The 27,436-nt window shown below is 39.0% G+C and overlaps 1 protein-coding gene across 2 annotated transcripts in view; it reads right to left on the reverse strand.

Moving 5' to 3' along the window:
* The window catches only part of PPP2R3A (protein phosphatase 2 regulatory subunit B''alpha), a 148,141-nt gene extending 133,331 nt beyond the window's left edge, over nt 1–14,810 (reverse strand). For both annotated transcript variants that reach the window (XM_012787771.2, XM_012787769.3), the window contains exon 1: nt 14,662–14,810. The gene's annotated coding sequence lies outside the window, so the exon portion shown is untranslated. The remainder of the gene's footprint in view (nt 1–14,661) is intronic.
* Between the last annotated feature and the right edge of the window lie 12,626 nt (nt 14,811–27,436).

Consider the following 27,436-nt stretch of genomic DNA (forward strand, 5'->3'; position numbering starts at 1 on the left):
ATATAAGGCCCTGTCTTATTTTCGGGGAAACACGGTATATTATCAAATGTTGTAAGTATAATTTAGACAATAAGCTTGTTCAACACTAAAACTGACTGGGACATAATTAAAAGCATATTTGCATATGGCATCACATCCAGAAAGAGAATTACATATAAAACATGCCATAAAGCCAAGCATAAACCTTAATTAAAAAAAAAGTGACCTGTGAGATTAAATCAACAGGAAGGAAACAGAAAATACAGAAGGCTCTAAATGTGAAAGAATACAAATATCATGGCAAGAAAAAACAATTTAAAGAAACAACAGAAGAGTGAAACATGGGATGTGATTTAGAAAAAACACATACAGATACCAAAACAAAGATTCTCTGAACAGAAAAAACTTAGAAATAATTTCCATTTATTCACAAAGTATTTTTAGTATTAAGCATTTATAACACTGCTATAGTTTCTCAGGAAGGGGGATGATGGGATTCAGGTGGCAGTGTGATGGATCAGGGAAGCAGAAGCAGATGAGCCAGACTGCCACTATAATTTGCTCTTCCTCATATCCCCCAACACGTAGCCAGTACAGAGCATAAAACAGAAATTCAAAAAATTTTCTTAATGTATGAACTGTCAAATGCTGTGAAACACCCCAGAATTCAACTGGGGTAGGGGAAGGTGGCAAAAGTCCAACGGAAATATTTCTAGGTATGCAGGAAATAGAGATTACTTTGAGCTGACCCTTCGCGGTTCTCACAGGTGTCCCTCGACAGAACTCATTGCTTAGCTCCTGCCCCAGATAAGGTTTAGGTACCTTATTTCTTGGCTCTACTGATGCCCTCTATTTAACCAACCCTGACCATATTTCTAGTGAGGTCTTATCAAAGATAAGATTATTAGTTCATTTTTGCCTGAGCTTGCTCACTGGAAGAGTACATGAAGCACTCATCTGTCTACAAGACAATTTCACACAAAAAGTTGTGATCCTGAGTAGTACCTAACTAAATATAACCACCCACAGGACACAAGTCTCAATTACCACTAGTGATACTCCTTTAATGGGGTTCTGTGGCCACAATTTCAGCAGGTAATTTTTCATTCAATATCATGATAGGGGTGAGTGTATGCATGGGTGGGATGAAATTGGGGAAGATGATACCGAGATAGCATGGGAAAGCAGAGCTGAGAACAAGGTTCAAGTTTAATTCAAAAGAGGGAAATGATGTGAGTCTAAACCAAAAGGCCAGAAAGGGTATGGAGGTTGACCATACCCTTTGAGAGCAGGAGGGAATTTGAGAGCAGGAGGGTTAAGAATAAACAGAGAGTCATCGCTATAACAGAGTCAGCAAGGTTAATGACTTGCTTTTTATCCTGGTCATATATGTAGTACATCGGGGTGAGCTGAAAGGTCCAAGTTTAGGGTAAAGACAGCCATCCAGCCTGCCTCACCAACCTTTGACTGTCATTCAGTCTTTATTACCCTGAAGGGTATAATGAGAACCCTGAGACACTCCCAAAGTTCTTCATTCAGCTGATATTCTACATTTGGGACTGAGGAATCCCTGTATTCTACAAATGAGGCCCAAAAAGCGTTTGTTATTAATTACCTATTATATAGACAGACAAGCCCAGTACATGCACAACCAGGTACCTTACTGGGTAATAAAACTTTTCACAGGTGTCTTGTTAGGTGTTTGCAAATCCATAAAAGTAGAATAGCCACCTGCCATATTTGCAGGCCATACCCAGGATATAAGGCCTATAAACCCTATCTCCAAAATCTCTCTCAATTCTGACCACTTCTCATCACCTCCACTGCTAGAATCATGATCCAAACCATCAACCTCTCTCACCTGCAAAACTGTCACAGATTCCTGTCTAGCTGTCTTCACTCTCGCCTCTTCATACTTCAATTATCGTCCAAACAGCACAATCACAATAATATACAGTGAATTACTCACCTGTTTAAAGTGGTTAGCCACTGCATTTTGAACATTCTGAACTCCTCCACCATGCCCTATAATAGCTCTAGTCTGCTACCACCCCACTGACCTCATCTTGTACTGTTCTTCTCTGGTCTTTTTCCAGTTCTTGAAATGGCCTCTCCTTCTGCTTGACCACAATCCCCATCTCGTTATTTTCTCCTCATTATCTAGTTTACCGTGTTTTGATGTGCCAGTCCCTGAATTTGCTTTATTTATTGTTTACACATTTACTGTCTTTATCCCTGCAATAATGCGTACACTCCACAAAGGCAAGAATCTTGTTTGCCTTGTTCACCACTGTATCCCAACTCCAGAACAGTGCCTGGCATATGTTAAGCACTCAATGAAGGAAGGGAGGAGAGAAAGGAGGGAGGCAATTTGCTAATAAGCCACCATTTCTGTTGGCCAAAACCTAGACTAAGAAAAAAGTCACTTTTTGTAACTAGTTTAAGGAAGGGCTAACTGACTCCATCTAGGATACAGTGGCCCTCTTGGCCATTTCCGAGACTGCTCAATTTTTCATTCGGCATTTTATCTGATGCAAAGGTTTAGCATATGCTTTGAACTTCCTGGCTCCCATCCCAAATGCCCTAGTACTGAGAGGCAAAGTACAGTTAACCAGACCTTGGTCTGGTTAAGAAAAGTGACATATCCATACTGATGACTAGATACCATTAAGAGCTTCTGCTGTTAGCACTGTTATACAGTACACCTATACCTGGCAGTACTCCTCCCTCCTTATGAATGCCCACTACTCCCACTCATCTGTGCAATGCATGAAGGGCTCAAAACAAACCAAAGCCTACTACATGGGAGTGGGAGAACTAGACATTTGAACATCAGTGGTTACCAAGCTGGCTGAGCTGAACAGAAATCACTAGTCTGGTTCATCATCTACCTAAACAGACTTTTATCATGATGGTGGCTGGCTATTAAGGGGAACAGACTTTGGCCAAGGTGTCTATACCTTGACAGACATTGTAGTAGAGATTTCATGGAAATTTTTAGTTACATACCTAAAGTTCCAGTCATCCATTCATTTCACCTCCTAGAGCCCTCATTCCTATTGGATGAGAATCATCTATAAGGTTATTGGGGCAATAAAGCTGCCCAGGGCTACAGAATGGACTGTTGTTCATGATGTAAACTGAACCAATCTTCTTTTTCTATTATATCCTTACCATCTTTTGAGGTGTGTGTGTGTGTGTGTGTGTGTGTGTATTTTATGCTCCCTCCCCTTTTTTCCAAACCTTGGGACAGTAATTAACTCCTTTTCAAATAAGTCTTCACTCTTATGTACTGAACAAGAGATTTCATCCATTTACTCCCTCCTCACACCCTCTTCTTAGAGACCTTCCTTGTCCATAGGCTAGACATCCAGTCCCTGGGTAAACTGGTTGGGACACTAACTCAAGGTAGGACAATCATATTTTCTCTCTTAGGGACTTGGAATTGAAGTACTGAAACACTGTCAATGAGCTGAGTGCTTTGAGTCTTAAAGTTCCTAGCAATTTGATGGTGGAGGCCTTTGTTTGGGGGCATCCATGATGAGCTAAATGGCAGGAGAAGCTGGTGTTAAGAAAACAGAGCAGACATAATACAGAGAGAAAGAGAGAGGGGATGCAGAAGAGGGAGAGAGATGGAGAGGGAGAAAGAGACAGACAGAAGCATGTTCATTTGCTAAGATGGCTGGTTGTACTTAATAAAACTGGAATGAACTGATGTGCTCCCTGTGTATTTTTACTATAAACTAACTTCACTTGTTTTTAATTTTTTCTCATTGTAAAAATTTTATTTAGACTTTTTGCTTTTGTTGTGAATCCTAAATCCAAGCTGAAATACCCTTGCTGTTCACTTGTCTTTAAATGGCTTTTTATTCCTTAAAATCAATTTCAATGACAGGCAAATATAAATCTTCATTGATATTGTCTCTCCATTTTCCTTTCCTCCAAAGACCTTTTTTGGTGTCTCTCTTCATTTCATCTGTAGCCAAGAAACCCTCATCATATGTAATGGGTAATTACCATGTTTTCTTTTGTTTTGTTTTGAGACAGGGTCTCACTTTGTTGCCTGGGCTAGAGTACAGTGGTGTCACCACAGCTCACTGCAACCTCAAACTCCTGGGCTCGAGTGATCCTCCTTCCTAAGCCTCCCGAGTAGCTGGGACTACAGGTATGTGCCACCATGCCTGGATAATTTTTCTATTTTTTGTAGAGATGAGGTCTCACTATGTTGCTCAGGCTGGTCTCAAACTCCTGGCTTCAAGCGATCTTCCTGTCTCAGCTTTCCAAAGTGCTAGGATTACAGGTGTGAGCCATGGTGTCTGGTCTTTTGTTTTTTCCCCTGCTCTCCATAATCTTTTGGTCTTTCTAATCTTTGATTGTAATGATGGCAGCATGAGCAATACATGTGCCCGTCTTTAAGATCAAAGCAACAACAGGATTGGAAAGGGGAACGTATTACCCTTCTAAAAAGGAGTAGCAATGCTACACTCTTTAGTTAAAGGTACCCATCATATGACACATTCTGCTCTCACACTTTAACAATGGTGTATGTCTTTTCCAGGCTGACCATTCTGGATCCAGGTCCAATCTGACATCAATCAGTAACATTTCAGTCAATAGGTGTCTATAATGCAGATCAATGTTTCCCAACCTTTTTTGACTAATAAATCTTTTAAAAAGTAATATTGCAAACTTCTTCAGGAATTTAAAAAATCATTTAAAATTTTTTTGTATGACATATGATTAAACAATTTTAGGTAAAAATATTTTATCTTAGATTAGCATATTAGTAAAGATCGTGTCTGGCTGCAGTGACTTATGCCTGTAATCCCAATGGTTGGGGAGGCCAAGGTGGGAGGATCACTTGAGCCCAGGAGTTTGAGACCAGCCTGGGCAATGTAGCTACATAGCAAGATCCCCATCTCTAAAATAAAAAAAGATGAGAAAGAAAAAATAGCCGTGCATGCAGTGGCACTGCCTGTAGTCCCAGCTACTTAGGAGGCTGAGGCATCAGGAATGCTATAGTGAGTTAGGATTGTACCACTCTACTCCAGCCTGGGTGAAGGGGCAAAACCCAGTCTCTATAAAAACAAAAACAACAACAACAAAAGGATTACATTATAAAGTTTGTGTGATACAATCTTTAATAATATTGATCATATATAAGGACAAATTTTGTCTTCTACTCACAGTAGACGAATTGTTTTATAATGTAAAGAAAATCATAAGTTGTCAAATAAAATTGTCCAAAAATGGATTTACTTTCAAATGTATTAAATGAGAAGATAGACTTGGCACCAGATGTATGCTGAAATGTAGATTGAAACTTAATTTGTATTATAGCCCATCCAAAATAAACAAACTGCTTTTATAACTTGATACTTGGAATTCTTCCATTTTGAGCTTATAAAGCTGCTTATTTTGGTAATTTGGGGGCTTAGTTTTTAAATGTCAAGGTAGTAGAAATGGCTACATGCTGTTCTTTTGAGAGAATTTCTTTGTAATACACTGTAGATCTTTATTACCAATAAATGAAAAGCCAAATTGGATAGAATCACCCTATATTTTTCTTTTTGTCACTTTCAAATGTGTAAATCATTCCTTTTTAGAATTTTAAGTACCTAAACAGAGTATAATCAATTATAATCAACATCTAGCCATCTACAACACCACTCATATAGTAAGTTGAAATGAATTCTTTTTAGAGAAAACCACTTCCTAATTATTTAATACCACATGGGGTCTTTCAATTGATAATCTATTCTAGAAATGAAAGCATCTTAATTTGATTAGTCCTCTGCTATCTTTCATGAAATTCAGTAGGATATCTTTACCTTGCTATTTGTATTCAGTGAATGAATTTGAAATTATTTTTTCTAGAGCAGGCTTAAGAATAGGAAACAGAAAATGCCAATTACATGCATATGTAACTTTAAACATAAGGCATGCCTGGCTGATTATATCTTTATAATGATTAAAAAACACTTATTTTGAAATAATTTTAGGTTTCCAGAAAAGTTGCAAAGATAAGATAGAGATACATGACCCCTAGTTTTCTTTAATCATATAGTTTTTTTAAATATTAGAGATATCTAGATGTTTTATAAGAATTCTGATCAGGCGAATGAAAGTTATGTATTCCATAAATAACATCTTGAAATAATTGAGCAAAATTGTTTTTTATGCTCTTCATTAATTTATAATATTTTGACATGTGCTACATACACATTCTATCTTTAACCAACAGTCCATTATATGAGTACAAATTAAATCATACTTAGAACTAAGAATTAAAAACAGTGTGATGGTTAAAAACCACCAAAACAGATAGTAAAAAATTGGCTGGAGGTCATGACCGCATTCAACCATCTTCTAACAATTCTACATTTGCATCATATCACTCAAGCTGTTGCCTTTAAATGGAAAAAAACATTTAAATAATTATTTTACTGGCACAAAAACTATTACTCTTTTTTTTTTTTCTTTTAGAGATAGGATCTTGCTCTGTTGCCCAGGCTAGAGTGCAGTGGCAGGATCATGGTTCACTGCAACCTAGAACTCATGGACTCAAGAGATCCTCCCACCTCAGCCTCCTGAGTAGCTAGCATTACATGCACAGGCCACAGTGACCACTAGTTTTTCTTATTTTTCTGTAGAGATGGGGTCCTGCCATGTTGCCCAGGCTGGTCTTGAACTCCTGGCCTTAAGCAATCCTCCCACCTTTAGTGGTCAGGAAGATGATGAGAAACTAGCAAAAAGACTGAGAAAGAACCTCCAGTAAGGTGAGAAGAAATCCAGAGAATGTAGTGAAGCTAAGTGAAGGAAGTATCTCAAAGAAAGAGAAATAATCAACTGTGTAAAATGCTGCTAAAAGGTCAAGAAAGAGGAACACTGAGAACTGATTCACTGGAGTTTGCAATGCAAAGGTCAGTAAGCCTGGCAAGAGTGCTTCAGTGGGGGAAGAGGCCTGGTGAGTGTGCTCTCAAGACAGACTGACGGAAAAGGAATCGAGTCGGTGATTCAGAAAACTGGCAATTTGCAGGGGAATGCAAGGTCAAGAAAGAGCTTGGTCTTATATCACAAGGCATTGTATATTCAGTATCTCCAACAGTGCCTGGCACAAATACTTGTGAGGCAAGTATTTTTATCATTTTCATTTCACAAATGAGAAAACTCAGGGTCTGAGACTTGCATAAATTCACATAGCTCTTTCAACAAATGGTGCTGGGATAACTGGATATTCCCATGCAAAAGAATGAAGTTGGACTTTACCTCACATACAAAAATTAACTCAAAATGGATCAAAGACCTAAACGTAAGCACTAAAACTATAAACTCTTAGAATAAAATGTAGGGGTAAACTGACGTGATCTTGGATTTGGTAATGGATTCTTAGATATGATGTGAAAAGCATAAGCATCAAAAGAAAAAAAAAATAAACTAGACTTCACCCAGATTAAAAACTTTTGTGCAAAGAACATTATCAAGAAAGTGAAAAGACAGCCCACAATAAGGGAGAAAATAATTGCAAATCATATATTTGATCACTGTCTAGTATCCAGAATATATAAAAAAACTCTTATAACTCAACAAAAGACAAACAACCAAATTAAAAAATGGGCAAAGGACTTGAATAGACATTTCTCTAAAGAAGATACACAAATAGCCAAAATACATATGCAAAGACACTCAACATCATCAGTCATTAGGGAAGTGCAAATCAAAACCACAATAAAATACTACTTCACACCCACTAGGATGGCTATAACCAAAAAAATCAGAAAATGGCAAGTGTTGGCAAGGATGTGGAAAAACTGGAATTATGAAATATTGCCAGTAGAAATGTAAAATAGTGTACAGCTTCTGTGGAAAACAGTCTGGAAGTTCCTCAAAATCTTATACATAGAATTATCATATGATCCAGCAATTCCACTCTTAGGTATATACTCAAAAGAATTAAAAACAGGTGTTTAAGCAAAAACTTGTAAACAAATGCTCTTAGCAGCACTATTTATAAGAGCCAAAATGCTTAAACAATCCAAATGTCCATTAATGGATGAATGAATAAGCAAAATCTGATATATCCATACAATGAAATATTACTCAGCCAAAGAAAAGAATGAAGTACTGATACATGCCAACAACCTGAGTGAACCCTGTAAAAATTATGCATGAAAGAAGCTAGACACAAAAAGTCATATATTATATGATTTCATTTATATGAAATGTTCAGAATAGGCAAATCCATAAAGACAGAAAGGAAACTGGTGTTGCCAGGGATAGAGGGTATGGGGAGTGACTGCTTAATGGGTACAGGGTTTCCTTCTGGGGTGACGAAAATGTTCTAGCATTAGGTAGTGTTGATGGTTGCACAACACTGTGAACATACATATTGAAAGTTACTGAATTGTACACTTCAAAATGGTTAATTTTACCTCAGTTTAAAAAAATACCACAAAGCTCACACTTGACAAATCCAGGCCTTGTGCCCAAGAACTGATTCCAATTTCTCAGCCCACTCAGCCATCCTATCTGCTTCATAGACCAAAGGAGCTCTGGACTACCTTGGCAATGGGCTTTTCTCTCAATCTACTGCTATCCAGGTATAGTACCTAACCATATTTGTGATAGTCAAGTCCCACAGCTGCTCAAACACATACAAGTTTCTAAACAAAATATTTTCTCATAATGGGCTCCCAGTACAAACCATCTTAGACCAAGGTGTGCTATTGATCTATTGATGTCAGAAAGCCATCCTTTTTTTTTTTTTAAATCTTCTTCTTTTGTCTTTTAGATCACGCAGTGAGAACAATGTCATCCTTTACACAGAAGTTAACCATCATCTACCTAACTAATAAACCAATGACAGCTATGAAGGCTAGTCCCTCATAAGATGATACTCCTGTTTGCAAAAGATTATGGCAATGTGGTTATGTCTTCAACTAATAAATACCATTCTTCACTAATAATCCTTGGCATTTTCCACCCCCTATATTTTCTGTTCTGCTGGTAGACCACAACTCTTAGAGACATAAAGCACAAAACTGACCTTTAAAACCTCCTTTGCCAGGTTAAGGTTGCCAATGAGGTAGAAACATATAAAACACAGACTGGTTGTGGACATTTGTATGACAACCCATCCTAGACAGTCACTCTGACTATAGGTCTTCAAGGCCTTCACATAACCATTGGAAACCAAAGTTGGCTTAGTGCTTAATTCTCTTAGAGTTCAATAAGGGCCTACATTTCCAATTTATATCCATACCCTTAGTCACCATCAATGATAAAAATTTCAAAGTATGAGAAATTTTACATGCATGCAACTGGAAAACCAATCTACAAAATCAAGTTAATTGGAAAAAACAGTTGCAAAAACTACTCCTGGGAATCTGATAGTTAGATACACATTCCCTAACATAGCCAAGTATTCCATTTTCAACATACCAACAATATAGCCTTTGTTCATCAGTTTAATGAAAGGATGATGTCAGGGTCACTGGAGCCCAGATCACTGCTGGCCTTTAGGAACTCTATGGCTTTGCAGATAAGAGATTTAGGGCCTAATCACCAACATCTGAGTCAGCCACATCAGAAGTCTCAGGAGTCCTGGCAAAAATATCTCAGTAAGATGTACAAAGTCTCCAAAACAAATACAAGGGAGACTCCTATAAGATGGGAGAGAGAGGTAATCAGGTACCATTGATCTACCTTCCTGAAAAGTCAGAAGTGTTTCAGTAACCAACGGACTGAGCACCTATCATGTATTCATGTAAGACACCTGTTCCTCCTTTACCACTCCCTTTTGTGGGCAAGTTCTCAAAAGATTTTGCCAATATTCACCCTTTCTATTTTCTTCCTACCTACTTCATTCTGGTTTCTGCCTCTTCCAATCTAAAATGGTTCTTCTGAAGTTAAATAATCCATCTTGCCACATTCAATGATCATTTTCAGTTCACATTTTTACTCAATAACTCCTTTTTCAAACACTCTTCCTTTGCCTTTTATGACACATCTTAAACTTGAATTAGATTCTAAAGCAAGCATCTAAGGCAAAAATCAAGTATAGCTTAAATTACTCTTGAAGATCCTTTAAATGGCCCATTAAGTACAGCATACCTGTACACATGCAAAATAAAACCTGGCTCTCTCTCATCTAATTGATTTTATTTATTTTTTTTAGTTTTTTTTTTTACTTTTCACCAACTCGAACCAGAGCTCTCATCTAATTAAAAACACGGTAGGGTGACTTTGGTTAATTCTACATATTTTAACTTCACGCAAGGTGCCATTCCACTGTACCTCTCTGGCTACTTCTTATCCTCTTCCTGGGCTACCTTCCTCCACCAAACTTTGAAATGCTGGACCTGAGTCCTCTTTTCTTAATCTTTAGACCCCAGCCTTAGTATTTTTTTTAATCATTCAGTGATTCTGATGTGCAACCATGATGAGAATTCATTCTATACTCTCTTCCTAGACCAAGGGTCACACATTCAAAAGCCTACAGAGTCAGAGAAGTAAATGAGCAAAGTGGGCCAGGCCTAAGTTTAGGGAGTGGTGGGCTCTGTAGTGAACTAGAAAGCAGCTGGGATCAGCTTTGACTTAGCTTTAATTATTGCTGCCACATGGGAAAGCCAACTCAGTAGTGCTACATCTTTTCATTTTGTAAGAGAAGCTCCAAATATGGATTTTCATGGGAAATCTTTAGATTTTAAAATATTAGCAACTAATTCAAAATTAAATAACAATAAAACCACTGTATGGACAAAACAAAACACATCTGTGGGCCAGATTCAGCTGAGGGCTACTGGTTTGCAACCTCTGGGCTAGATAATTTCATCCACACCCTTCAATTTACACTTAAAAATTTGTGCCTTCAGTTCAGCTCTTTCCTCTGGGCTCTGGATTTGAACTGTCAAATGCTTATGTGACATCTCCACTTGAAAGCCTCAGCAGTCCCAATGTAAACTCTGGTTTAAACTCACCTCAAAACTATACTTAAGAGTGTTCTCTAATTCAGGTAACAACTCCACCATTCACCTGGTTGGGCAAGCTAGAAGCCTGGGAGTCATCCTGGAACTTACTTCTCCCTCTCAACTCTCGTACCATATTAACCACCAAATCCTATAAATTATGCCTCCTAAATATTATCTCATGTATACATCTCTTCATGTCCACTGCTACCGTGTTGGTCCCAGCTACCATCTTTTCTCTCCTAGTTATCCACAGTAACCTTAGTTAGTGTCCGTTGCCTCCCACATTCACTCGTTTCCTTCCAAACCATTCTTTCCAATATGACCAGAATGATTTTTTAGCATCACAAATATTTACAAATATATAAATATACACACTACATAAATATACGTGTGTGTGTGTATTTGACCAAACAATTTCACTTCTAGGAATATATCCTACAAATATATTCAAACACATGTGGACTGGCATATTCATAGTACTGTTAATGATAAATTATTGGAAACAATCTAAATGTCCATCAGTAGGAGAGTGGTTAAACAATCTATGGTAAATCCATACAGTGAAACATTATACAGTCATTCAAAAGAATAAGGAACCTATTTATTGAAATGGAAAGATCCCCCTAGACATTGTTAAGAGAATAGAGTATAGAGAATACTACCATTTGTGTAACAGGAGGAAAGAACATGCATTTACTTGAATACGCTCAAAAAATCTACAACGATATACAAAACTCCTATCCGTGGTTATCCTTTTGGAAGGCATAGATTAAATGGTGTCTGGGGGAGGGAGTGGAATCCATGAAAGATATTCTGATTTAATGGGTCTGGAGGCCGAGGCACCAGTGTTGTTCTAAGTTCCTCCAGTGATTTTTGGTGAGCAGGCTGGATTGAGAACCACTGTTAGTGGACAGCCTCTGCCTACTTTTCCAGCTTAATTTTGTATCATCATATTCCCTGCTTCTGTCACCCTGATTTCTGGATTCCCAGAAATGGTCCTGTTCCTTTCTGCCTCAGGGCCTTCACGAACCTGCTCCTTCTTCATGGAATATTAACCCCCTAAGATTCACCTAGTAACTCCTGCTTATCCTTCTGAATCTACCTCAAAGGTCACTTCCCCAAGGAAATTTTCCCCAGTTTCCAAACTTAAGTGAGAACTTGTTTCACGTACTCAGAGCAGCCTGCACTTCTCCTCCCAGAATGTAATGCATTTGTAATGAGGTGATTGTATGATTATACCTGTATACATCTGTTACCCTCTTTAAAGTCCAAGTGTGCAGATTTGCTTTTAGTTGTATATTCCAGACCTAACCTAACATCCAGCTGGCAAAGTAGGGCTTCATATATTTGTTAAATAAATGACTGCTCCTGCCCTCAAGCTTAGTATAATAAATGTATAAGCAAATGAGGACAATGCTGTATCATTTGTGTTAAGGAAGCAGTCTGTTTACAACAGTGGTTCTCAACTGGGGGTAATTTTGGCTCTCCTAGGGGACATCTGGCAATGTCTGAAAGCATTTTTGATTTTCACAACCGTGTGTGGCATGCTACTGGTATCTAGTAAGCAGGGTCAGGAATACAGCTGAACATCCTATACTGTACAGGATAGCACCCTATAACAAAGAATTACCTGATCTAAAATGTCAATAGTACCATAGATGAGAAACCCTGATTTAGAGGATGGTAATACTCAGAAGGTAGTCAATTATATTCCCAGGGCTGGTGATTTTTAAAAAATGTTTTCTTTTTGGCAGACAGGGGGGATGTGAAGAGAAGCTTCAGAGAGGAAGTAAAGCTTCAGCTCCATGTTGTGTTGAAAGAGACAGAAGCCAGATCAGTGAGGACTATGTTTGTCAGAGGTATGAGGAGTCTCTGAAGAGTTTAAAAGCAAAGTTATGGTTTGAACAGGTGTCTCCTCTCAAGTACCTCATACTCCAAAATTACTCATCTCCTTTATTCCATTCTTGCTGAAACAAAACTTCCATTCTCTCAGAGTAGCTCAAGTAGGGGTTGGTAATCTGTGGCCTTGGGGCCACATGTGGCCTTCTAGATCCTCAAGTGTGGCTTTTTGACTGAATCCAAATTTTACAGAACAAATCCTTTAAATAAAGGCCTTACTTATTAAGTCCAGACTAATTCAGCCCCTTCAATCTCCAGAATGTTAAGCTGCATTTTAAAATATGCAAATACTTATGAGTACAAATAAATCTTTCACTGCTTAATGTTCAAGTTGTTAGTGGATAAAGCTATTTTTTAACTCAACAGCCAGGTTGGCCCTGGTAAGCCTTCTCCAGAGCTTTCTATTTTTTAAAACCTTTTTACCTATTTCCTTGCTCTATTTCTAGGCTCCTAGACTGTAGAAAAAATCCAAGTTTTTTCCACAAGTATCTCATGCTATAAGTTCTTGTGCCAGAGATGACAGAAGAGCCATTTGGATGCAATAAATGTGAATAAACTGAGTGTGTAAATTAGGAGTGGTTTATAGATTTTTTTAAAAGGCTTTCAGAAAAAGTCGTGGATACTATTAAAGGAAACATTTTTAACAGTATCACCCAGGGAAAAAAATCTGTTTTACTACAACACAAGTCTGAGCTTACTGAACTGGATGTCCATCTTCTGACCTAGTATGGCAATCCTTAGGGTCTCAGCGCTGGGTGCTCTGTTTACAAGAAACTGAGGCCTGAGACTAAAGAACAAAGAAAAATGCCTGGCACCAAAGGTGTGGGGATGTTTTGTACACAAACGAAGATTTGAGGAGGAGCACTTCCTCAGATTTTGGAAGGCATCACAAATCACTCTTTTTTGCTTACGTGTTAAGAATTTATTTTGTGTTCTCAGACCATTTCCTAATAAGAAAATACCTACTAATTTACAAACAGCAATCTGTCTTCCCCTACATTTGCTGACCACTAAGACTGGATAAAATTTCCTTAAGCTTTACCAGAATGGGATGACTGGGAATAATGTGAGCACAACACAGTTCGGATGCAACATTAACTCCAAGCTCAGCCAGCTGGTTTCCATCGAGAGGTCCCCCAGGAGAACGCCCCTCCGAGGCGGCGGCCGGCTCGGCGCGGGAGAGAGACCCTGCAAGGCACTTCGAGCGCGGCCGCGGAGCAGGGCCGGGGTCGCCCGGCCTCCGTTCACCTTTGTTTCAGGTACCCCTGCTCCCAGTTGGGCCGGGGATCCCGCCCGCAGCCCAGAGCTGGTGGTGACACATCCTTCTTTGGCCAAGTCGGGCCGAGGCTGGGCAGGGGGCGGGGAAGGAAAATGAAGCCTCAGCGCCTAACGACGTGACTCTCAGTTCTTCCAAAACGTTGGCATTTGTTTCTCTGCCAAGCTTTCGCGTTAACAAGTTCCCGAGGACTGTGCTGGCGAACTGGCCTAGGAGCCCCGAAAAGTGGGAGGGCCCAGGCCGCCCCCCGCCTTGCCTCCTCCGCGGGCGCCTCAGGGCAGGCGTTTTCCACACCTCCCGGGCCACCGCGCCCCGGGACCGAGCTGGGCGTGCAGAGGCGGCCGCAGCGCCTCGAATCCCGACTTCCACAGCCCTGTCCGCTCCGCGCGGCCCCTCCGGCCAGGCCGGTCCCCGCCCCCAGGCCGCGGCCCCGCCCGCCCCGGCCTCCGCGCGCCGCCCCCCGGCCTCGCCACCCTCTCAGGCCGGGCCGAGGGAGCACAGGGCTCCGGGCCTCGCGGCGGGTGTCCCCGCGCCTACCTCGGCGCCCGCGGCTCCTCCTCCGGCTGCTGCCTCGGCTCGCGCACCGCACTCGCCTCCAGGGCTTCCCGCGGCGCGGGCTCTGAGGCTACGAATGCGGCTGGTGAGGAGCGGAGGCCTGAGCGCGCCCCGCCCAGCCGCCCGCGGCCCCCTCCTCCTCCTCCTCTCCCCACCCTCCGCGGCGGGCTCGACGCCCCGCCCCGGCCGGCCCGGCCCCGCCCTCCAGGCTCCGCCCCGCCCCGCAGGCCAATGCAGGAAGGGGGCCGCCAGGGGCGCCGCGATAGCCGCTGCAGCTGCGGCTGGTGCAGTGCCCTGGAGGCGGCCCCGCGGGGACGCGATTCCTAGTGGTTACTGCTATTTGACGGATGCGAGTCTCTTTCTCGGATTTATTAGTTACTGTCATCATCATTGTTATCTTTGTTGTTTATTGTTATCGTCATTAGTTATTTTGCCCTTCTCGCCACTGACACTCTCAGGGCACTCGATGCTCCCAGCGGCCGGCACCAGTGTCGCATTTCGCTGAGTCCAAAAAGTTGTGTGAATTTTGAAAAGAACAAAAATTTACTTTTAGCTGTAAAAAAATATAATACAAATACAGAAAGGCATACAAAACTAATGCAGAGTTTAATGGTTTATTCTGAGACGCACCCTTATAACCACTCCCCCAATTTAGCATCATGTAAAATGGTCTGTCTTAAAACAAAACCTCATTAATAGCTGTGAGGCACAAGCTGGGAGGGCCCCCCCAAATTGTCCTACTTTCAACTGCCACAAGAACTTAAAGGCCGCTGGCCCATAAACATGCCCTCTCCAAAAATACATTTGTAAAATGGAAGTTTTCCCAGAATTAGGAACCCCCAATTAAGAGTTATTTGTAAAATTCTTAATCAAAAAGATAAATCAATAAATATATAAGCATATAAATAACAATAAATAAGTCAATCAATTGGAAGATTGAATAGCATGAGGAAGAAGCATCTAGGGATGGGCATTGGGAGGTATATAAAGACTTAAAAATAGGCAAGGATTAGGACTTGAGGCTGTGTCCTGGGCACCTGGACTATCCTTACTGTGTCATTAGCACCTATCACAGCACCAGGCACATACTAGGTGCCATATGTGTGTGTATGAACATATGTATATATGTGTGTATGTGCATACATTAATGCACAGATATATATGGCATATATATATATGGCATATATGTATATATATATATATATATATATACACACGCACGGCACAAGGAGAGAAAAAATATGTAAAATAACCCCAAACAGGCTTTACCTACTGAAGAATTTCACTCAAGGTCAATCTTTCTGATAGCTAAAATGATATGCTCAGTGAGAACCCTTGATGCCTTGGCAAGAAAGAGACCATTATACTTTCAACTTTATACTGCTTTTCCATTTTAAAAGCCCTTTCACAGGCATATGACATTTTATTCAAGACAGAGCAATCCTGTGAAAAAGGTGGGGCAGGACAGGACTTTGCAAAGGTCACAGTGCAATGCACACTGAAGTACACAGTGAACCATAAAATGATTTCAATACTGCTGACCCTGCCAACCAGGATTCCTGGTTTGTCTTAAGAGTTTTATCACCTGAGTTTTTACATTATGACTCCTTTGGCTCTTTTGCCATACATTTATACACATTATAACTTGAATGTATAAAAGACACAACACTTGACTGGAAATTTGATTCAATACAATGAAGTTAGCCTCTCCATCATGAGCACCTTGGGGGATTGGGGCTCAAGAGTTGCTAATTCACCACAATTTATAGAACACCCAGGCTCTGCAGTAGGTAGTAGGAATACAAAGCATATAAAATAAATAAGATACTATCTTTGCTCTTAAGGGGCTTATGGTCAAGTAAAGGGGAAAGGTTTGGAAGTAAATGAGGGTTTATTATGATGGTAGGGGAACAGTCATAAGAACAATTAATTCCACTACGGCTAAGGAGAGAGTGGGGTAAGTCTTGTCAGAGAACATCTGTGTATTTTTCATTATAAAAAGTCAAACATTGCAAACATAAAAAGCATAACATACTGAGCTACTATGCGCCCATTACTCAGCTTCAACAATTATCACCTCATGATCAATATGTTCTAGCTGTACCTTCACCTTCTCTTTCCCTCCCTGGATTATTTTGGAGCAAATCACATGCAGATATTATTTCACTCATAAATATTTAACTATGCATCTCTAAATGATAAAGTCTATTTTAAAAAACAACCACAAAATCATTAAAATTGTTTAAATTAATAATTTCTTAACATCTAGACTGTTTAAATTTTCCTGATTTTCTCATATATGATTAATGTAGTTTATTTCTTCAAGTCAGGATCCAAACAAGGTCCTCAAATTGTATTTTGTTAAAATCTTTTAAACCATTTTATTTCCTTATACTTTATATGTAGAAGAAATGGATAGTTCGTCCTGTGGAGTTTCCTACATTCTGCATTTTGTTGATTGCTTCCCTGTGTTTTTTTTTTTTTTTTTTTTGAGACAGAGTCTCACTCTGTTGCCTGGGCTAGAGTGCCATGATGTCAGCCTAGCTCACAGCAACCTCAAACTCCTGGGTTCAAGTGATTCTTCTGCCTCAGCCTCCCGAGTAGCTGGGACTACAGGCATGCCATGCACCACCATGCCCAGCTAATTTTTTCTCTATATATATATTTTAGTTGTCCAGATAATTTCTTTCTATTTTTAGTAGAGATGGGGTCTCGCTCTTGCTCAGGCTGGTCTCGAACTCCTGAGCTCAAACGATCTGTCCGCCTCGACCTCCCAGAGCGCTAGGATTACAGGCATGAGTCACTGTGCCCAGCCTCCCTGTGTTGCTTTTTAACATGTGCCTCTACTTCTGTATTTTCCCACAAACTAATTGTTAGAACTAGAGACTTGGTCAGATTTAGGAAAACACAACCCATAATGAAAAGAAAAATCAGCCAGTCAAACAAACAAACAAAAAAGAGGAACCAGAACTTGCACAGATATTAGAATCAGCAGCCAAGAACATGAAAGTTACTATAATTGTATTCTGAATGTTAAAAAGTTAAATAGATATAAAAAAGGAAAATATAAAAATAAAAAAACGGCCGGGCGCTGTGGCTCACGCCTGTAATCCTAGCTCTTGGGAGGCCGAGGCGGGCGGATTGCTCAAGGTCAGGAGTTCAAAACCAGCCTGAGCAAGAGCGAGACCCCGTCTCTACTATAAATAGAAAGAAATTAATTGGCCAACTGATATATATATAAAAAAAAAAATTAGCCGGGCATGGTGGCACATGCCTGTAGTCCCAGCTACTCGGGAGGCTGAGGCAGAAGGATCACTCAAGCCCAGGAGTTTGAGGTTGCTGTGAGCTAGGCTGACGCCACGGCACTCACTCTAGCCTGGACAACAAAGTGAGACTCTGTCTCAAAAAAATAAAAAATAAAAAATAAAAAATAAAAAACCATCTAGTATTTTTATAGATGAAGATTATAATATCTGAGGTAAAAATAGTTTTGACTGGATTAATGGCAAATAAGATATTGCCAAAGAAATGATTAGTGAACTTGAAGTCAGATCAGTAGAAATTATCCAAAATGAAACATACAGAAAAAAAATTAAAAATCAGAAAGAGTGTTGGTGAGTTGTGGAAAACTACAAGTAGCCTAATATATGTGTAAATAAAATCTCCAAAGGAAGGGGTGGGAACAAAGAATATTTGAAGAAATAATAGCCAAAAGTTGCCAAATATTATGAAAATAATATACTCTTAGATCTAAGAAGTTCAGCATACTTCCAGTTTCCAGTCCTGCAGATGACAGAATTAAACCCAACCACATCAATAATCATATTAAATGTGGGACTCCTGGTTCCAAAATAATAGTGAAGAAGCAAGCTGGCCTCCATAACCATCTCCCTACCCCCCAGAAAGCCAGAAACAAATATACAACACTGAGATCCTCACCAGCAATATCCTAGAAATAAAATATGTGGATGAGACAGTTCCAGGGCCATAGAGAACTGAAAAAAACTCTGAGCGGACAATAAGAAAATTGGACTTCCACATTAATGGTACACCTCCCCCCATTCTGCCTGGCACCAAGCCCACAGAAAATTTCCCTTCAACTCATGGTTTTCTACACTGGAAAAAGTGAGGTTTAAGTGGACAAGCAGCTTCCCCACTATCTTGGGCTCCCTTAATCCACAGGAAACATTGTGAGTACCTGAAGTGAGAAATATTCTTTAGGACAGGCAGAGACAAAGGGAGAGGCAGGACTACCATCCCCAGCCCTGAAAACTCTGCTCTGTAACTCAGGCAAAGGAGATGCCAAATCAGAGTGGCTGTTCAGCAGCGCCATGCTGTAGCAGGTACATTCCGTAGATTGCCTAGGCATGAACCCCCAGCCAGCCTTCTCACACCGTTGGGATATCCCCTTTGGGACCTCCCATTTACTAGGGCCAACCAAGGAGAACCTGGGATTAAGGCACCACCTAGAACTGAAAAAGGAGGCAGTGACCTAGCAGTAAGGAATCTCTAAGCAAATATATTCAATAAAAGCCAAAACAAGCCAGAGAGAGAAGACTGGGATAAATAATTAATCTTTCAATGTAAAGACATAAGCATACATCCACAAGTAACATCAACAAACAGGAATCCATGACCTCCCCAAACAAACAAAGTAAGGAAACAGTGAGTGACTCTAATGAGACAGCAATATGTGAGCTCTCTGACCAAGAATTCAAAATAGCAGTTTTAAGGAAGCTCAGTGATCTACAAGATGACATGAAAAAGCAATTCAGAAATTTATCAGATAAATTTAACAGAGATTACAATTTTAAAAATCAAACACATTTTGGAACCAAGAAATACATTGCTGAACTGGATAATCCATTAGAGGCTCTCAACAACAGAATGGATCAAGCAGAGGAAAGAATCAGTAATCTCAAAGACAGGCTATTTGAAAATACTCAGGCAGAGGGGATAAAAGAAAAAAGAATGGCAGGGGATGAAGACTGCCTATGAGATACAGAACATTGCCTCAAAAGACCAAGTTTAAGAGTTCAACAGGGAGTTGAATAAGAGCAAAGAGTAGAAAACTTATTCAAAGAAATAATAGCAGAAAACTTTCCAAAACTTGAGAAAGATATAAATATCCAGATACAGGAAGGTCAGAGAATACCAAACAGATTCAACCAAAGACTAACCCAAGGCATATGATAAGTAAACTCTCAAGAGTCAAGGACAAAGAGAAGCTCCTAAAAGCAGCAAGAGAAAAGAAGCAAATAACAGGTAAAGGAGCTCCAATTTGTCTGGCAGCACACTTCTCAAGGGAAACCATACGTGCCATGAGGGAGTGAAATGACATTTTCAAAGAGCTAAAAGAAAAAAAGTCTGCCATCCAAAAATACTGTACCCAAAACAAAGTTATCCTTCAATTATGAAAGAGAGATAGTCTTTCCCAGACAAACAAAAGATGAGAGAATTCACCACCACCAGACATGTCTTGCAAGAATTCCAAAAAGGAGTTCTTCAATCGGAAAGAAAAAACAGTAACATATAAGAAGAAAACATTTGAAGGTATTATATAAAACCCACTGGTAAAATTAAATACACAGACAAACCCTGAATACTCAAATACGTAACTGTGGTGGGTAATCCACTCATAACTCTAGTATAAAGCCCAAAAGATAAATTTATCAAAACTAGTAATTATCTATAGCAACCTGCTAAGAAATAGGTAATATAAAAATGTGTAAATTGAGACAACTAAGAGTCAAAAGTGGGGGTTGGAGTTAGTGTAGAATTTTTTTTTCTTAGTTTGGGTCTGTTCTTTTCTTTGTTATCTAAGATGAGTTGTCATATCTTTAAAATAGGTTGTTATATCTCTATAAGATTTTTTTGTAAGCTTCATGGTAGCCACAACACAAAAAAAACCAACAATAGATTCACTAAAAATAAAAAGCAACAGATTAAAATGTACTGACAGAGAAAAATCACTTAACCACAAAGGAAGATAATAAGAAAGGAAGAAAGGAAAAGAGGAGTTATAAAACAACCAGTGAACAACCAATAAAATGGCAGGAGTAAGTCCTTACTTATCAATAAGCACTGAATATAAATGGACTTAATTCTCCAATTAAAAGACAAAGAGTGGCTGAATGAATAAAGACACAAGATCCAACTATAAGTTGTCTACAAGAACCAACTTCACTTATAAAGACAAACACAAACTGAAAGTGGAAGGGTGAAAAAAAATATTCCATATAACTGTGAAAAAAAAAAAAGAGCAGGAAAAGCTATACTTACATTATATAAAATAGGCTACTAAACAAAGACCATAAACAAGACAGAAAAGATCACTATATAATGATAAAGGGGTCAATTTGTTACCAAGTAATGGGCTTGCTGTCTGTTGCTCATAGAAGCCAATATTATGACACTGGCTTCTTATTTACCTAGGGTGCAATTCAAATGCACAATTCTTATGATGAGATCAAAGACAATTTAAGGTGTAAGTGCATATTAATTAACAAGGTATTTGCCCTGAAAGGCATCTTGAACCAGAAGCAATTTCTTTTCCCAAAAGAGAAAGTAGCACTCGGGAGCTTGAAGTACTTTGGCAGAAAAGCAGGAACCTCACAGCCAAACCTCTAGAAAAAACTACTCTAGGTGTCCACTCAGGGTCAGTCAAGAGGGCCCACACCTTGCCAAGGGGCTATAGTGCCTCTGGTAGGATTTAGTCCCATCTGGGTTGCCAAAATTGTTACTGAGCATGAGCTCACTTCCTGATGCACATAGAAGCCAAGATTGGCTTTTAAGAAAAGAAAAAGCTTTATTGCAAGTCAACTGGCAAAGAGGTAGAGGCAACACTCAAATCTCTCTCTGGCCAGGTGCGGGGGCTCACACTTAAAATCCCAGCACTCTGGGAGGCCCAGGTCGGAGAATCACTTGAGCTCTGGAGTTCAGGAGCAGCCTGAGCAAGAGCAAGACCTATCTCTACTAAAAATAGAAAAATTAGCCGGTTGTGGTGGCATGTGCCTATAATCCCAGCTACTTGGGAGGCTGAGGCAGGAGAATCGCTTGAGCCCAGGAATTCTAGGTTGCTGTGAGCTAGGCTGATGCCACAGTACTGTAGCCCAGGTGACAGGGTGAGACTCCGTCTCAAAACACACACACACACACACACACACAAAAACCCCTCTCTCTCCAACTGGGGTCTGGCGGCAGGTTTTATAGGTGGAGAGTAACCATGAGGAGAGAGGAAAATGCAATGAGGCATGATCTGATGGGCTATGCTGTTGAGTCATTGGCCTATAAATCTGTATTGCAACAAAACAGGGAGTTCCTTGCTTCCTAATTTGGTCCCTGTTCCTTCATCTGAGTACTTAGGTTCCACCTGTAGTTGACTTTTTCATTCCAGCTTGCTCTGGGATTATGAATTGGGCATGATTGGTTCACCTGGTCATGCTCAGGTTACGTTACCTGTAGCCTGAGGGGGTCTGTTGTAGCTGAAAAACAACTCATTGCTTAGTTACATTTTGTTACTGACAAAGCTGAACCATGCTAAAGTATAAAACTGGTTCTGCAGTTACATCAGTAAAAGGATATAACAATTAGAAACATTTATGCACCCAATATCAGAGCCCTGAAGTATATAGAGCAAATAATAATAGATCTAAAGTGAGAGATAGACTGCAATACCATAATAGTCGAGGACTTTAACACCCCACTCTCAGTAATAGACATATCATCTGGCCAGAAAATCAACAAAGGAACATCAAAGTTAAATTACACACTAGACCTAATATGCGTAACTGACATTTACAGAACATTGCACCCAACTGCTGCAGAATACATATTTTTTTTCATCAGCACATAGAACACATTCTCCAGAACAGACCATCTCTTAGGCTACAAAATAAGTCTGAACAAATCCAAAAAGGTAAATATCATACCAAATATCTTTTCTGACCGCAATGTAATAAAACTAGAAATCAATAGCCAGAGGAACCTCAAAAACTACACAAACACAGAATTAACAACATGCTCCTGAACTACCAAGGGGTCAATGAAGAAATTAAGAAAGAAATTAAAACATTTCTTGGAACAAATGAAAATGGAAATATAATATACTAAAACCTATGGGATACCACATAAGCAGTACTAAGAGAGACATTTATAGCAATAAATGCCTATATCAAAAAACTTGGAAAACTTCAAATAAACAACCTCATTACACACCTCAAAAAACTAGAAAATCAAGAACAAACCAAACCCTAAATTAGAAAGAAATAATAAAAATTAGGAAAGAAATAATAAAAATCAGAGAAGAAATAAATGAAATTGAGACTAAAAAACAATGCAGAAGATCAACAAAATGAAAAGTTGGTTTTTTGGAAAAGCAAACAAAATCAAGAAACCTTTATCTAGACTAATAATAAAAGAAAGAAGACCTAAATAAATAAAATCAGAAATGAAGAAGGAGACATAACAACTGAGACCACAGAAATGCTAAGAATCATTAGAGATTATTATGAGTAACTATACACCAACAAATTGAAAAACCTAGAATAAATGAATAAATTCCAGGACACAACAACTTACCAAGATTGAGCCTTGAAGAAAAAGAAAACTTCAATAAAGCAACAATAAGTGGTGAGATCAAAACTGCAATACAAAGTCTCCCATCAATTAAAAGCCTATGACTAGATGGATTCCCTGCTGAATCCTACCAACATTTAAAGAAGAATTAATACCAATTATATTCAAACTCTTCAAAAAAATTAAAGAGGAGGCAATACTTTCAAACTCATTCTACAAGGCCAGCATTACCTTGATACTAAAACCAGATCAAGACACAACAAAAAAAGAAAACTGCAGGCCAATATCCCTGATCAACATAGAAGCAAAAATCCTCAACAAAATATTAGCAAACTGAATTCAACATCGTATTAAAAATATCGCTCACCATGATCAAGTAGAATTCATCCCAGGGATACAAGGATGGTTCAACGTATGAAAATCAATAAGTATAATATATCACATTAACAGAAAGAAGGACAAAACCATATAATTATCTCAATAGGTGCCCTGAAAGCACTTGATAAAATTGAACATCACTTATGATGATACCCTCATGAAACTGGGTATAGAAGGAACAGACCTCAACATAATATTGGTCATATGTGACAAATTCACAGCTATTAATAACATAGTACTGAACTAGGAAAAATTGAAGGCCTTTCCTCTATAATCTGGAATAAGACAAGGGTGCCCACTCTTACCACTTTTATTCAACTTAATACTGGAAGTCCTGGCTAGAGCAATTTGGAAAGAGAAAAATAAATGGCAACCAAATTGGAAAGGAATAAGTCAAATTAGCCTTGTTTGCGGATGATATGATCTTATACTTAGAAAAACCTAAAGACTCCACCAAAAAACTATTACAACTGACAAATAAATTCAGCAAAGTTACAGAATATAAAATCAACATACAACTTTTGGAGAGTGACTTGCAATTATTGATTCTGTGGTTTGAATTCATTAATGATTCCAAATAACTTTTGGGGGAAGGAAGAGAAGCTGCACTTCACTATTGGGGATTGGCAAATAATACTTAATTTTGCATCCTTTAATTAGCAAAGAGTTGGTAAACTGACTTCTTTTTTTAAACAAGGAGGATTTGAATCTTTGCTCCATGATTGGAAAAATTAGGGGCACAGATTGACATCTTTTTAAAAACTGGCCTTTAAAGAGAAAAGCCTGCTGGTCTCATATTAAAGACTTTGGATTCATATGAGAATTGGTTACAAATTCAAATTTTCATGTCACCCCATGACAGCTGACACACAAGCCACTTGGCCTTATGCCCAATTCCAAAAGGGCCTGAATGTTGGCAGCCATGTTAAGAAATATGGTCAGAGTGCCTATGAAGTTGAAACTAGTCATGACACTAAGATTGCTTAGTTTTTTTACCCCCTTCACGAGTATAGTTAATTTTCCAAGTAATTAAATGACTAGTACAAAACATGCAGAAACATAAGCTAGATATCATTAACACATTAACTGCCATGTGAGTTGTATTTAACTCACACTAGTTTTGAGCCTGGGGCCTCATGAAGCATATGTAATTCACATGTCTCTTTACTTTGGGAGCCATATGAACTATTTTTCAAGTTGCATATAACTCACAGAAAACAATAAAAAATAACCAATTTTTCATTAAATTAGAAAGTATCATTTTGTTTTCAAAGTTTTTATTCTATATTCATAATAAAACACTGTGGCCCCAAGGAAAAACATTTTTTTTCTAGTGTGGCAGTCAATGTGTTAAAGAGAGATGTGTTGGTTTTGATTTCATCTAATGTAAATATTGTAATTTGCCTAACAAAACCCATCTAAACTACTACATTAAACTAATTTTTTTATGAATTAAAAATAAAGATGACTGTATATGTAAAAAAATAAAATCAATATAGAGAATTAGCATATATATACACCAACAGTGAACAATCTGAAAAAGAAATCAATGGCTGGGCATGGTGGCTCACTCCTGCAATCCTAGCACTCTGGGTGGCTGAGGCAGGAGGATTGCTTGAGGTCAGGAGTTCAAGACAAGCCTGAGCAAGAGCAAGACCCTGTCTCTACTAAAATTAGAGAAAATTAGCTGGGCAACTAAAAATAGAACAAAAAATTAGCCAGGCATGGTGGCAAGCACTCCCGCCTATAGTCCCAGCTACTCAGGAGGCTGAAGCAGGAGAATCCCTTGAGCCCAGGAGTTTGAGGTTGTTGTGAGCTAGGCTGATGCCATAGTATTCACTCTAGCACAGGCAACGAAGGCGAGACTCCATCTCAAAAAAAAAAAAAAAAAAAAAAGGAAAAGAAAGAAAGAAATCAAGAGAGCAATCCCATTTATAATAGCTAGAAAATATAAAATACCTAAGAATCAATTTAACTAAAGAAGTGAAAGATCTATACAATGACAACTGTATAACACTTATGAAAGAAATGGAAGAGGACACAAAAACATGGAAAGATATTCTATACTCATGGCTTTCCTGTAGTTGAGGGAACTCTCCTGGTAGGAGTCCTGATGCCCAAGGTGTAAGCCAAAACTCACTTTCCCCACCTCCTTTGCAGCTAGAAGAGGGTACATGACCTAGGTTTAATCTGATGCACCTCATTAAGACTCTAAGAGGAGCACCATGTGAAGAAGCAGGACATCCACAACAGAATCAAGTCATTAGATGTATGTGCAAAAGATTCCCAGAAATCTTTCCTCGCAGGAGGAATGGATTTTCTCTCCTTTCTCTCCCTCCCTCCCTCCCTCCCTCCCTCCCTCCCTTCCTTCCTTCCTTCCTTCCTTCCTTCCTTCCTTCCTTCCTTCCTTCCTTCCTTCTAGATAACAGCTTTATTGAGGCATAATTCATATACCATATAATTCACCTCTTTCCAATGTAAAAATGTGATGGTTCTTGCTATATTCAGAGTTGTGTAGCTATCATCAAATCAATTTTAGAACATTTCCATCACACCCCAAAGATGCCACACTCATTAAGCTACTCTTCATTTCCACCCATCCTCCCTCCCAGCTGCAGGCAACTACTAAACTAACTTTCCGTATTGATAAATATTCTGGACATTTCATATAAATGGAGTCATATAGTATGTGCCTTTTGTGGTCTAGCTTCTTTTGTATATGTAGCATAATGTTTTCAAGGTTCATCTATTTGTACTGATCCATGTATCAGTACTTTCTTTCTTTACTACTAAATAATATTATATTGCATGGCTATTACTACAGCTTGTTTATCCACCACCTGCTAATGGATATTTAGGTTGCTTCCAGTTTTTGGCTACTACAAATAAGGTTGCTATGAAAAATTTAGGTCAATTCTTTATATGTACATAATGCTTTTATTTTGCTTGGGTATATGTCTAAAGGTGGAATTTCTGGGTCATATGGTAACTCTATGTTCAAAGTGCTTCGCTTGCAGGTTAAGGGGGTGTTTTTTTTAATGAAATTAAATTTATTTATTTATTTTTTTGAGACAGAGTCTCACTTTGTTGCCCAGGCTAGAGTGCCATGGCATCAGCCCAGCTCACAGCAACCTCAAACTCCTGGGCTCAAGTGAGCCTTCTGCCTCAGTCTCTCGAGTAGCTGGAACTACAGGCATGCACCACCATGCCTGGCTAATTTTTTCTTTATATTTTTAGCTGTCCAAGTAATTTCTATTTTTAGTATAGACGATGCCTCGCTCTTGCTCAAGCTGGTCTCAAACTCCTGAGCTCCATGGATCCACCTGCCTCGGCCTCCCAGAGTGCTAGGATTACAGGTGTGAACCATCGTGCCCAGCCTGGGAGGTGTTTTTAAAATGAGACCCTGGTTTGTGAGAAGTTAACCCTTTCATCATTTCATCATTTTGATTTTTTAATGTATGAGGCAGGCTTTTATACACAGAAAGAAGAAAAATGCAAACACTTAGAGCCACTTTTTAAAATTAATGTCAAATTTATTAGAGGTATCTCATTTGAAATCTAGTTTTTACTAGGCTTTTAACTTAACTTTCAATCTTATAATTTTGTTTATAAATATAGTATTCTGTTATAACCTAAAATTACATTATAAATATGATAGATTAAATTCCCAAATCATTTATTTATTAACTTGATGCAATTCTTAGATATTTGAAACCACAATTACAAATGCAATGTATTTGATTCTCTAAAGTACTTCAAGCACTCAATGAGCAAGGTTACAAATCTAATAAACCAATATTCC

This window comes from Microcebus murinus, chromosome 1 (genome assembly GCF_040939455.1).
Source record: "Microcebus murinus isolate Inina chromosome 1, M.murinus_Inina_mat1.0, whole genome shotgun sequence".
Taxonomy (NCBI): domain Eukaryota; kingdom Metazoa; phylum Chordata; class Mammalia; order Primates; family Cheirogaleidae; genus Microcebus; species Microcebus murinus.